Raw genomic sequence first — 13,583 nt, 5'->3', positions numbered from 1 at the left:
GGTGCAGTCTACTTTTCAGGAACTAATTGCCAATAGGAATGCAGCACTAATAACAGGCTGGGTTGCAGTGGCGCGCAAACAAAATTTAAATTGAACTTTTACTAATCGCCTGCAAATAGCCATTTATCAGGTGATTAAGCATCATTACTACTAGTATAAAATAAATGCATGACTCACATGGCATCTAGTCAGCAGTTCCGCTTGCCATAAGAAGTGCTGAAAAGCACCGAATGTAAGCTCGGCCGCGATCACTTGATTGCTGCTTAATTAGAAGATCAGGTCGATCTGGTCCAAGCTATTTAACTTTTTTATTTCTTTCTTCATCCGATCGCCTTGCAAAGAAGTATTTTAGCAAAGAAATTACATAATTTTCTCTCATAAATTGCTGGCTGCCACGTCAATCACTATTCAATACATTAACTAACAATCTGCTGAGCGTTAATAAGACTCGTTGAGAATGGTCCAATCACATGAGCCCAAATATTTAAAAACAATGATTCGCTAAGAAAAAAAGTGGGAGGGTTCGGGGCGCACAGAGCTGCACCCCAAGGATGATTTGAAAAAATCTAATTAGAGCTTAGCCTCAAATTACATGCTTTTCGAACATTTACGTGCCTACATAGACACTCGTTTGTCCGGCGCCCCGTGTACATAAACACAAATGAACGTAATACAGTTTAGATTTTTTTAAATTCTAATAAATTATATTAATAAATACAGCAGAATATTGTGACTAGATGACTTTTTTTTTGTTATTAAAATAAATAATTATCCTGTTAAATAATTACATGTTGAAGTAGCATTCTTCTCTGCCTAACTTTAAGGAAGCAGAGCCCCTGCGCCCCTTATTGACCAGCCACCACTGCCAGGTTGCCAGTTTCACAATAAACGGTGTTATGCGCTAGGCTTCACCCTCCACCATAATTGCTATAAGCATTATATAATGCAAAACCAGCGCTTTTTCATTCAAGAGCGAATTGATTTTTTTCATCTGAATTTTATTACCTAAATATTTTAGTATACTGTCGTTAGTTTAGTTTATTTAACGTAGTTAATTTCTTCAGTAATATGTTATAGTAAATGTTGAACCTGCTCTAATGTCTACTCTAATACCTTTTTACAAAAGGCCATCCCACTCTCATAAAAAATAATGCACATCATCCATCCAAAAAATGGTCAGTGCTTTTCTGAGACTCCTCAATTTGAGATATTCAAAAACTATCTGCAATCCTGCAGAGAAATAAAATGTTATTTTTATTACCATGAGGAATGTCACACTAAATCAGGAATTTAACAATCAATAATCAAATGAATTTCTCATAAACTTTTAATTGGGAAAAGTTGTGTACAGATCGGATGGTCCGCTGAAGCGATGATAGCAGCTGAAAGAGTTGATGGTAGCAGCTGAAAGAGTAACTAGCTAGGTGGTGAACTGAGTCATTTTTACTTTAGCTGTAAAGCAGTTTGGCCATCTAAGAGTTCACATAAAAGCCATGGAGCGCCGTATTAAACTGAACAATATATTTTTGTATAAACATGCTTTATGTATTAAAAAAAAAAATTACTACTTGACAAAGCGCCTGACTTTGCTCTATTAGGACTAAATGTATTATACTAGTTTTTCACATACAGTATAATTTGTTAGTTATATGAGAGCTTTCCTTACTACTGCATTCACAAAATACAATGTACCTGATAATAATGGGAGACTACAAAAATATAGAATAAATGAATACTTAAAAATACTTAACTACACATGTAATATGATCGTATATCCCATGCATTAAAAGAATAAACTCTGTGCATATTATTATGTAAAAATTCTTCTCTATTGTCTGCCTATTCTTCTTTACAGGAATTCACCTAACTCTGATGAAGAGATAGAAAGGTCAGTTTTTTTCTTCTAAAATTGCTTTGTTAAATTTGTGTTAAAAAATATAAATAAATAAAAAACCATTATCCTAGACAAAAATCAGTTGTTATGTTGTCATCATGTTTCTGTTTGTTTGTTTGTTTATTTGTTTCCAAGAGCACTTCTATCCCATAGCAAGCATTTTAGCAATCAATAATTCACATGGGTAATTTTTCATTTGGATAAGCTACAATAAGATATCAATGAATTTACCTTTGAAATGTTTAGTGAGCTGTTAATGTGCAGGTGCAACTGCAGAAACTTTAGTTCGACAGGTACAAATCTAACTTAAATGGATCATGCAAACTGTTGAAAATATATATATTTTTTAATGGATGTAATGCTGAAACCTTCTACAAAAAGTCAGTTGAATGAAGATATTTTGTTCCATAGACACTTACTATTTATTTCTTTCATGTTTACTTTGTTTTGGGGTAAAGACAAATACACCCCATTATGTATGCCACTGTTTTTTTTAAATCTGAATTTTAATACCTGAATTTTCTCGACCTGATTTTGTGAGATTAAAAAAAATTTTTAATGGTATTTTTAACACTTGAAAATATTTTTGAACAACAATTTAGTAACTTAAATGTTTTTGCATTAAATTTTAAATGCTTGAATTACATTTTCATTTGAAATATACAACCACAATAAGCTGCAGTGCAAAAAAAAGCAAGTATTTCACTCAAAATATTAATTCTAATTAATAATTTTGATTAAAAAAACAAGCTGTGGCAATGTTTGAAAACACCAAGTACTAGCTAGTTTGCTAATAAGCCAAATGGTTTTACCTCGTTTGGCTGTTTTAGCCAAGTAACATGTAACACTAAATTTTGAGCAATTACTGTATACAGTATGTAAGGTTCCAAACAATACATTATTCCAAATTCAAGAATTACATGGATAAGAAATTCCAAAATATTTTCTTAGTGGTGGCATAGTGTTTAGCACTGTGGCCTTGCAACTCCAGGGTTGAGGGTTCGATTCCCACCTCGGGTGTCTGTGTGAGGATTTTAAATGTTCTCTCCGTGCTTGGTGGGTTCTTTCCAGGTATTTTGGTTTCCGCCCACAGTCCAGAGAGTCATGCAGATTAGGTTAACTAGTCTTCCCTAATTGTCTGCTGTGTGTGCTCTGCAATGGTTTGGCACCCTGTCCAGGGAGTACCCCTCGTGCCCTAAAACTGCTTGGAGAAGGTCCAGGTCCCTGCGACCCAGCACACAGAATAAGCAGAGTAGATGAAAATGAATGAATAAATAAAGATACATCCTTACACAACAAATATTTTAGTATACTGTCGTTAGTTCAGGTCATTTAACATAGTTAATTTCTCTAGTTTATAAACATGAAATATAATAAGAATTAAAAAAATCCATAATTCTGAAAATCAAACAAACCAAGAAACAAAAAATGCAATATTTCAGTAGTTCATATTACACAGTTTTCACTGTAAGACAATGTGAATTGTGCTTTAATATCTGCTCATATTTCTTTACAGTGATCAATCTGACCCTGATACAGAGATAGGAGGGAGCTCATCTACACATCATGAGCATGGACAAGGGTCAGTTTTTCCCCAAACACTCCTTTATTACAGCCATACAAAAACAAACTTTAAGCCTAGTCAAAAATCAGATGTTATGTAGTCCATAATCTTAACTACCACAGCAACAATTCAGTCAATACTTAAATGATAAAAAAAAAAAATGAAATAAAAAAATTTTAAGCTGTGTTGCAATAATATTTCAACTGTACAAATTTTAGCCTAAGCATTTCTGTTAATGTAAGATGTAATTATCTACCTGGCTATGAAAGTATAACAGTGCCAAAATTCCCTGCAGCAAAATAGCATGTTCAATTGCATGAAGTAAACAAAAACTTTTTTCAATAAAAATTTTGAGTTTTTTATCTGAATTGAAAGAAATCCTTACAGCATTTACAATACTTGAAAATTTTAGCAATGCAGCTTATTGTGGTTGTATAGTTTAAATGAAAATGTAATTCAAGCATTTAAAATTCAATGCAAAAATATTTAGGTTACTAAATTTCTGTTCAAAATTATTTTCAAGTGTTATAAATACCATCCTTATTATTTTTTAACCTCATAAATTCAGGTCAAGAAAATTCATGTATTAAATGTCTTTACATCACAAGAAGAGCAATGGATTAGCAATTGCTGCGGTCCGTGCCGCTTTGTACTTTAAAGTGTGCCCTTCCTTCCTCGGTGCAGTCTACTTTTCAGGAACTAATTGCCGATAGGAATGCAGCACTAATAACAGGCTGGGTTGCAGTGGCGGCTGGTGCAAAAAGAAATTGTGTGTGGGGGGGGGGACGCGCAAACAAAATTTTAATTGAACTTTTACTAATCGCCTGCAAATAGCCATTTATCAGGTGATTAAGCATCATTACTACTAGTATAAAATAAATGCGTGACTCACATGGCATCTAGTCAGCAGTTCCGCTTGCCATAAGAAGTGCTGAAAAGCACCGAATGTAAGCTCGGCCGCGATCACTTGATTGCTGCTTAATTAGAAGATCAGGTCGATCTGGTCCAAGCTATTTAACTTTTTTTCTTTCTTCATCCGATCGCCTTGCAAAGAAGTATTTTAGCAAAGAAATTACATAATTTTCTCTCATAAATTGCTGGCTGCCACGTCAATCACTATTCAATACATTAACTAACAATCTGCTGAGCGTTAATAAGACTCGTTGAGAACGGTCCAATCACATGAGCCCAAATATTTAAAAACATTGATTCGCTAAGAAAAAAAGTGGGAGGGTTCGGGGCGCACAGAGCTGCACCCCAAGGATTATTTGAAAAAATCTAATTAGAGCTCAGCCTCAAATTACATGCTTTTCGAACATTTACGTGCCTACATAGACACTCGTTTGTCCGGCGCCCCGTGTACATAAACACAAATGAACGTAATACAGTTTAGATTTTTTTAACTCTAATAAATTATATTAAGAAATACAGCAAAATATTGTGACTAGATGACTTTATTTTGTTATTAAAATAAATAATTATCCTGTTAAATAATTACATGTTGAAGTAGCATTCTTCTCTGCCTAACTTTAAGGGAGCAGAGCCCCTGCGCCCCTTATTGACCAGCCACCACTGCCAGGTTGCCAGTTTCACAATAAACGGTGTTATGCGCTAGGCTTCACCCTCCACCATAATTGCTATAAGCATTATATAATGCAAAACCAGCGCTTTTTCATTCAAGAGCGAATTGATTTTTTTCATCTGAATTTTATTACCTAAATATTTTAGTATACTGTCGTTAGTTTAGTTTATTTAACGTAGTTAATTTCTTCAGTAATATGTTATAGTAAATGTTGAACCTGCTCTAATGTCTACTCTAATACCTTTTTACAAAAGGCCATCCCACTCTCATAAAAAATAATGCACATCATCCATCCAAAAAATGGTCAGTGCTTTTCTGAGACTCCTCAATTTGAGATATTCAAAAACTATCTGCAATCCTGCAGAGAAATAAAATGTTATTTTTATTACCATGAGGAATGTCACACTAAATCAGGAATTTAACAATCAATAATCAAATAAATTTCTCATAAACTTTTAATTGGGAAAAGTTGTGTACAGATCGGATGGTCCGCTGAAGCGATGATAGCAGCTGAAAGAGTTGATGGTAGCAGCTGAAAGAGTAACTAGCTAGGTGGTGAACTGAGTCATTTTTCCTTTAGCTGTAAAGCAGTTTGGCCATCTAAGAGTTCACATAAAAGCCATGGAGCGCCGTATTAAACTGAACAATATATTTTTGTATAAACATGCTTTATGTATTAAAAAAAAAAATTACTACTTGACAAAGCGCCTGACTTTGCTCTATTAGGACTAAATGTATTATACTAGTTTTTCACATACAGTATAATTTGTTAGTTATATGAGAGCTTTCCTTACTACTGCATTCACAAAATACAATGTACCTGATAATAATGGGAGACTACAAAAATATAGAATAATTGAATACTTAAAAATACTTAACTACACATGTAATATGATCGTATATCCCATGCATTAAAAGAATAAACTCTGTGCATATTATTATGTAAAAATTTTTCTCTATTGTCTGCCTATTCTTCTTTACAGGAATTCACCTAACTCTGATGAAGAGATAGAAAGGTCAGTTTTTTTCTTCTAAAATTGCTTTGTTAAATTTGTGTTAAAAAATATAAATAAATAAAAAACCATCATCCTAGACAAAAATCAGTTGTTATGTTGTCATCATGTTTCTGTTTGTTTGTTTGTTTATTTGTTTCCAAGAGCACTTCTATCCCATAGCAAGCATTTTAGCAATCAATAATTCACATGGGTAATTTTTCATTTGGATAAGCTACAATAAGATATCAATGAATTTACCATTGAAATGTTTAGTGAGCTGTTAATGTGCAGGTGCAACTGCAGAAACTTTAGTTCGACAGGTACAAATCTAACTTAAATGGATCATGCAAACTGTTAAAAATATATATATTTTTTAATGGATGTAATGCTGAAACCTTCTACAAAAAGTCAGTTGAATGAAGATATTTTGTTCCATAGACACTTACTATTTCTTTCTTTCATGTTTACTTTGTTTTGGGGTAAAGACAAATACACCCCATTATGTATGCCACTGTTTTTTTTTAAATCTGAATTTTATTACCTGAATTTTCTCGACCTGATTTTGTGAGGTTAAAAAATTATTTAAATGGTATTTTTAACACTTGAAAATATTTTTGAACAACAATTTAGTAACTTAAATGTTTTTGCATTAAATTTTAAATGCTTGAATTACATTTTCATTTGAAATATACAACCACAATAAGCTGCAGTGCAAAAAAAAGTAAGTATTTCACTCAAAATATTAATTCTAATTAATAATTTTGGTTAAAAAAACAAGCTGTGGCAATGTTTGAAAACACCAAGTACTAGCTAGTTTGCTAATAAGCCAAATGGTTTTACCTCGTTTGGCTGTTTTAGCCAAGTAACATGTAACACTAAATTTTGAGCAATTACTGTATACAGTATGTAAGGTTCCAAACAATACATTATTCCAAATTCAAGAATTACATGGATAAGAAATTCCAAAATATTTTCTTAGTGGTGGCATAGTGTTTAGCACTGTGGCCTTGCAACTCCAGGGTTGAGGGTTCGATTCCCACCTCGGGTGTCTGTGTGAGGAGTTTAAATGTTCTCTCCGTGCTTGGTGGGTTCTTTCCAGGTATTTTGGTTTCCGCCCACAGTCCAGAGAGTCATGCAGATTAGGTTAACTAGTCTTCCCTAATTGTCTGCTGTGTGTGCTCTGCAATGGTTTGGCACCCTGTCCAGGGAGTACCCCTCGTGCCCTAAAACTGCTTGGAGAAGGTCCAGGTCCCTGCGACCCAGCACACAGAATAAGCAGAGTAGATGAAAATGAATGAATAAATAAAGATACATCCTTACACAACAAATATTTTAGTATACTGTCGTTAGTTCAGGTCATTTAACATAGTTAATTTCTTCAGTAAGCTGGGATAAAATTAAATGGAAAAAGTTGTGTACAGATCGGATGGTCCGCTGAAGCGATAATAGCAGCTGAAAGAGTTGATGGTGGCAGCTGAAAGAGTAACTAGCTAGGTGGAGAACTGAGTCATTTTTACTTTAGCTGTAAAGCAGTTTGGCCATCTAAGAGTTCACATAAAAGCCATGGAGCGCCGTATTAAACTGAACAATATAGTTTTGTATAAACATGCTTTATGTATTAAAAAAAAAATTACTACTTGACAAAGCACCTGACTTTGCTCTTTTAGAACTAAATGTATTTTACTGTATGTAAAAAACTAGTTTTTCACATACAGTATAATTTGTTAGTTATATGAGAGCTTTCCTTACTACTGCATTCACAAAATACAATGTACCTGATAATAATGGGAGACTACAAAAATATAGAATAAATGAATACTTAAAAATACTTAACTACACATGTAATATGATCGTATATCCCATGCATTAAAAGAATAAACTCTGTGCATATTATTATGTAAAAATTGTTCTCTATTGTCTGCCTATTCTTCTTTACAGGAATTCACCTAACTCTGATGAAGAGATAGAAAGGTCAGTTTTTTTCTTCTGAAATTGTTTTGTTAAAAAAATATAAATAAATGAAAAACCATCATCCTGGATCAGACTTTATGTTGTCATCATGTTTTATTTTTTTTGTTTGTTTATTTGTTTCCATGCGCACTTCTATCCCATAGCAAGCATTCAAGCAATCAATAATCACATGGTTTATTTTTCATTTGGGATAAGCTACAATAAGAAACCAATGAATTTACCAGTGTAATACTCTACTTTGACAGGAGCAATCTAACTTAAAAGGATCATACAAACTGTGAAAAATATATTTTTTTCACATAGAGGTAATGCTGAACGCTCCTACAAAAAGTCAGTTAAATGAAGATATTCAGTTCCATAGCGCATTTTTGAGAAACAATTTATAAAAAAAACTTACTATATATTTGTTTCATGTTCACTTTGTTTTTGGGTAAAGACAAATACACCCTATCATGTATGCCACTGTTTTTTTTTTTTTTAATCCTGCAAAATCTTTAATATTTATGAAACCAGTGTCTTGCATTTTTTCATCTCATAAAAGACGTTTTTCCTGGAAGGTGAGATGTATAACTCAAAAGCTAATTTGGGGTTTGTGACAACCTGGAGCATACCTGGCGCGCCCTGGAAGCATTTTAATTAGTATTTTGCAAACCAAGTCTGCCCCCTCTCTCAGGTGAACATACAGATCGTGATAGTTGTACATCAATAAGAAAGGATCTGATCTAGCAGCCAGCATGGTGGAGTTGTTAGCACTGCGGCCTTGCATCTCAAGGTGATGTACTCGATGTGCATGTTTGGGTTTCCTCCAGATGTGCTGGTTTCCTTCCATGTCTTCTCCCACAAACACATGCAAATTAGGGTAATGGCCCAAATTTCCAAATTGCCAATGGTGTGTGAGCAATTGTGTGAAAATTCCCTTTGTGCCCTGTAATGGACTGGCACTGGCTTCCTTGAGGTTCAACTACACTAAGACTAAGTGGAAAAAGTCAGGGTGGGACAGAAGGATGTTTTGTGCTTTACAATGTTAAGGACAGTACAGACAACAGAGCTCATCTAAACTGCAAAAAACAAGTAGTTAATTTGTTCAGTAATAATATAAATTATAGTAATTAGTAAACTCTGCTCTAATGTCTGCTTATGCCTTTTTTACAGGACTTTCTCTCATTCTGATGAGAATAATGCACATTATCCATTTACAGCGCATAAGGATAAAAACTGGACAGTGTTTTTTTTTTGAGACTTCTTAATTTAAAAACTAGCTGCAAATGTGGTCAGAAATCAGGTATTATTTTTATTACCATGAGGACTGACACACTACTGCAGAAATTTAATAAATTAGTAATCAGTTTGATTTTCGATTGATTTTCGAATAGATTTTCTCATGAGCCTTTGTAGATTACAGATACGGTATCGTCTGTCAAAATCTTTTGGACAAACCACGTAATTAATTTCCTCAGGGAAGCTTACATTGAACCACAACATCATTGAACATGGTGAAGGCAGTGTAATGGCATGAGCGTGCATGGATTACAGTGAAATTATCTCTGATGTGTACAGTTGGGTTTCAGAGGTCAAAAAATTTAAAGACAGTGATTTTTCTTTTCTTTTTGATTTTTTCTTTTCATCCTAGTCACTGTTCAAATGTTTATACCTTTATGATTTGTGGTCTTTAATATCAAAGCGTAATAAGGTATTTTAAATAAAGTTTGAATTTCATAACTATTATATTTACAACAAATGTTCATTGGAAGCTCTAATCTAAAAATATAAAATATAATAAAACTATTGGACAAATTTAACTATGTGTATAAATCCACATATCTGAAAATCAAACAAACCAACAAATAATCAAACATTAACAAATATTACAACAGTTCATAGTACCTTGTGTTCTCCTCGAGATCTGATCTGACCTGAATTGTGCTGGAATATCTGCTTATATTTCTTTACAGTGATCAACCTAAGCCTGATACAGAGAAAGGATGGAGCTCATCTGAGCATGAACAAGGGTCAGTTTTTTTCCTTATTAAAGCTTTATTAAAGCTATACCAAAACAAACTTAGCCTATTTAGAAATCAGATATCATGTTGTCTATTATGTTTTAATCAAAACGGCAAAATTTAAACCAATACTCAAATTATTAATTGTAATCAATCTGGGTATTTCAGTTCCTTAAGGAAAGTTACATTACCAGCACAGATGCGCCAAACCTAAAGAAAATATTATTTGGGTGTCAAAGTTTGTTCAGGAGTTTTGTTTTCACAATGTTTTCTTCACAATGTTAAGGGCAGTACAGACAATAAATTCCATTAAAATTCATGTCAAGTCCACATTCAAAAAACAGCATTTACTCAATATTTGTTTTTATACCAAATTTTATAAATATTACAAAGACCCTCCGTTATCCAGTTTGATGGACTGTTATGTCTAGTTTCTTAGATTGGTCATTAAAAATTAAGGAAATAGATGGTCTGGAGTCGATTCCAATGGTGGATTGCATTTGGTAGCTGTTTCTAGAAACTCCTAACGTGCAGTCCAAGTCAGAGCGTTCATCATATTTAAAATAAAAACAGACCTCAAAGAGTGAAAGTAGAAACCTTAGGAGGCCAAATCAAAAAAATATTCTATAAAAAGGAATGCACTCACAGGCTTAGCAACACCAAGAAAGCTCAAGAAAGTATTGGTTGAGGGCTTAATTAATTATATTTGTCTAGGGTTGACCAATTTTTCATCTACTCAAAAAGTTAAGCTGTCTCTCATCTCAAAAACAAAGTGACCTATGTAACGGGTTCGACCATTTATTGCACCATAAAGCATAGACATGAGATGAGGTCTTATGGGAAAAAGGGTAATTTATTTAGGAATAGGAAGGAGAAAAGGGTTAAAGGAGGAGAAAAGAGGAAAAGGGAAGGAATGATGTGCACGTAAAGGTCTGGTGGGCAGTGCCCTGCTGGCATGCAGGCACAGGCTGGTGAGTGGTGGCGTCGGACAAAGTGGCAGCGTGGGCCCGCATGGACAGCAGCTCCTGCGCAGTTTGCTTGTGCGGGCTCTGCTCTTAGGGGATAGTCGGACCCGCCCCTGCCAGCTCTCTCTGTGGGCGCTCTCTCTTAGGCGGAAGTCCTCTGGGGGCTGGGTGGCTTTTCCCAGCTGGGAACAGGGGCCATGACGTGTACCTCCTTGCGGCCTTTTTCTCCTCGGCGGCAGGGTCACGATAATCCGGCTCTGTGCGAGAGCTGAAGCTCTGGCAGTGAGCTCGCGCCTGTCCTTGTTGCGAAAATCAAAGGCGCCCTACACTTGCCTCTTTGAAGTTTCTGGGCCCGTTCCATTGCCCCGTGTGCATGCCGTTCCTCCGCATTTTTATCGCGCACATCGTAAGCCCTGTATCCCAACAGACCCCGATCTAGACTCCCCGCTGTGTGTGATCATTAACGGAGATAGCTCACTAGCCGTGCCTATTTCTACAGCCTGGAGAAGGGGAGGCCGCCTAGTTAGTGAGCTTCGGAGCGAGCTTCGGAGCGATATTAGATCTGGACGCACACGCATCACAGGCACACACCGTTGTGGTATTTTGACATCTAAAAATACCCCAACAATTTAAACACACAAAAATTACACAAACATACAACCAGTGGTGTCAAAAGTATTCACATTCATTACTTTATTGGGTAGAAGTATAGATACTAGGGTTTAAAAAGACTTCTTTAGAAGTTGCAGTATCAACTCAAGCTTTTTACTCAAGTAAAAGTGTAAAAGTACTGATTTCAAAACTACTTAAAGTATAAAAGTAAAAGTAACGTAAGGGGGGAAAAGCATTAAGGATAAAAGCTTAGGCTGTGCCACGGGCCTATATACTGCACTAACACCTCATAAACAAAAAGAAAAATGTGTTGTTTTTTTGTTGTATTTTTTAACGGCCATAGTGATTTGGGATTCTGTATATGGCAGTTGAAAAATAATGCATTTTAGTACAATGCAAATCCATTAAAGAACCATATACAGGTCCTTCTCAAAAAATTTGCATATTGTGATATTTTCTGTAAAATTTGCATATTGTTATTTTCTGTAATGTACTGATAAACATTAGACTTTCATATATTTTAAATTCATTACACACAACTGAAGTAGTTCAAGCCTTTTAATTGTTTTAATATTGATGATTTTGGCATACAGCTCATGAAAACCCAAAATTAGCATATTTCATCCGACCAATAAAAGAAAAGTGTTTTTAATACAAAAAAAGTCAACCTTCAAATAATTATGTTCAGTTATGCACTAAATACTTGGTCGGGAATCCTTTTGCAGAAATGACTGCTTCAATGCGGCATGGAGGCAATCAGCCTGTGGCACTGCTGAGGTGTTATGGAGGCCCAGGATGCTTCGATAGCGGCCTTAAGCTCATCCAGAGTGTTGCGTCTTGCGTCTCTCAACTTTCTCTTCACAATATCCCACAGATTCTCTATGGGGTTCAGGTCAGGAGAGTTGGGAGGCCAATTGAGCAAAGTAATACCATGGTCAGTAAATCATTTACCAGTGGTTTTGGCACTGTGAGCAGGTGCCAGGTCGTGCTGAAAAATGAAATCTTCATCTCCATAAAGCTTTTCAGCAGATGGAAGCATAAAGTGCTCCAAAATCTCCTGATAGCTCCTGTGTTGAAGGCAGTTTTCCACTTGTCCTCCTCTCTAATTCTGACCAGGTGGTAAGCACTGCAGAGGTCCAGTTAGTGGGCCCACTGCAAGAGGTCAAAACCTGTAGACATCAGGGGCAAGGGATAGCGGATCTTGACATTGAGACCTCTGTTGTCAATGCCAAAACACAGTGGCCCATTTCTTCTTGGCCACAAGAAGGAAGCCCGTCACGGCAGTGATGACAGTTAAATGATACCGGCAGCTAAATACTCAGAGATAGCCTGAAGTTAAGTTTGTAAAAAAGCAAGTATCTCTTAGCAGTTTTATCAAAACACTGATGCAAGAGGAGCAATGTAGAGATTCTTTTATAGAATGTAAGATGGGAGGTCCAGGATAAATTGAGGAATTCCCTATAATGTGGTGGGAGGTGGAGCAATGATGTACAGTAGATAGTCAACCAGAATGCCTATTACTGCTGTGCTTTGGGATGTTAAACCAGCATCATGATCTGGATAATTTACTAGTCCTGAATTGTTGACCAATAATTCAGCAGCGAGAGCAATCTCTTCCCAAAATGCATGCCAGAATCAATTCAATTCAATTTAATTTTGTTTATATAGCACTTTTAACAATGGTCATTGTCTTAAAGCAGCTTCACAAAATTTAAAGAAGATTATGGAAATGTGTAGGAGAAAGGAAAAATGTGTATAAATCATTGTAATCGACTGTCGCTGATGAGCATGCCAAGGGCGAAAACTCTGAGATGGCAATAAGAAGAAACCTTGAGAGAAACCAGACTCAACAGGGAACCCATCCTCATTGATAACAATAATTGCGGGAATTGTTTTGCAGACATACTGTGTTAGGCAGCAGGAAGTTCAAAATAACAGGAGATGTCTAAGTTAACATAAAGTCCAGTTCAGTTCGGCACCAGCATGGCACCAGGATGAGT

The 13,583-nt window shown here is 35.4% G+C and overlaps 1 protein-coding gene across 1 annotated transcript in view; it reads left to right on the top strand.

Moving 5' to 3' along the window:
• The window catches only part of LOC128530626 (filaggrin-like), a 113,483-nt gene that overhangs the window by 22,745 nt on the left and 77,155 nt on the right, over nt 1-13,583 (top strand). The window contains exons 16-20 of the mRNA XM_053504674.1: nt 1,856-1,888; nt 3,411-3,476; nt 6,024-6,056; nt 7,974-8,006; nt 9,959-10,015. The gene's annotated coding sequence lies outside the window, so the exon portion shown is untranslated. The remainder of the gene's footprint in view (nt 1-1,855; nt 1,889-3,410; nt 3,477-6,023; nt 6,057-7,973; nt 8,007-9,958; nt 10,016-13,583) is intronic.

Source organism: Clarias gariepinus, chromosome 9 (genome assembly GCF_024256425.1).
Source record: "Clarias gariepinus isolate MV-2021 ecotype Netherlands chromosome 9, CGAR_prim_01v2, whole genome shotgun sequence".
In the NCBI taxonomy this organism is placed as follows: domain Eukaryota; kingdom Metazoa; phylum Chordata; class Actinopteri; order Siluriformes; family Clariidae; genus Clarias; species Clarias gariepinus.
The sequence above is the reverse complement of the archived record's forward strand: the minus strand, read 5'-3'. Positions and strand labels throughout refer to the sequence as shown.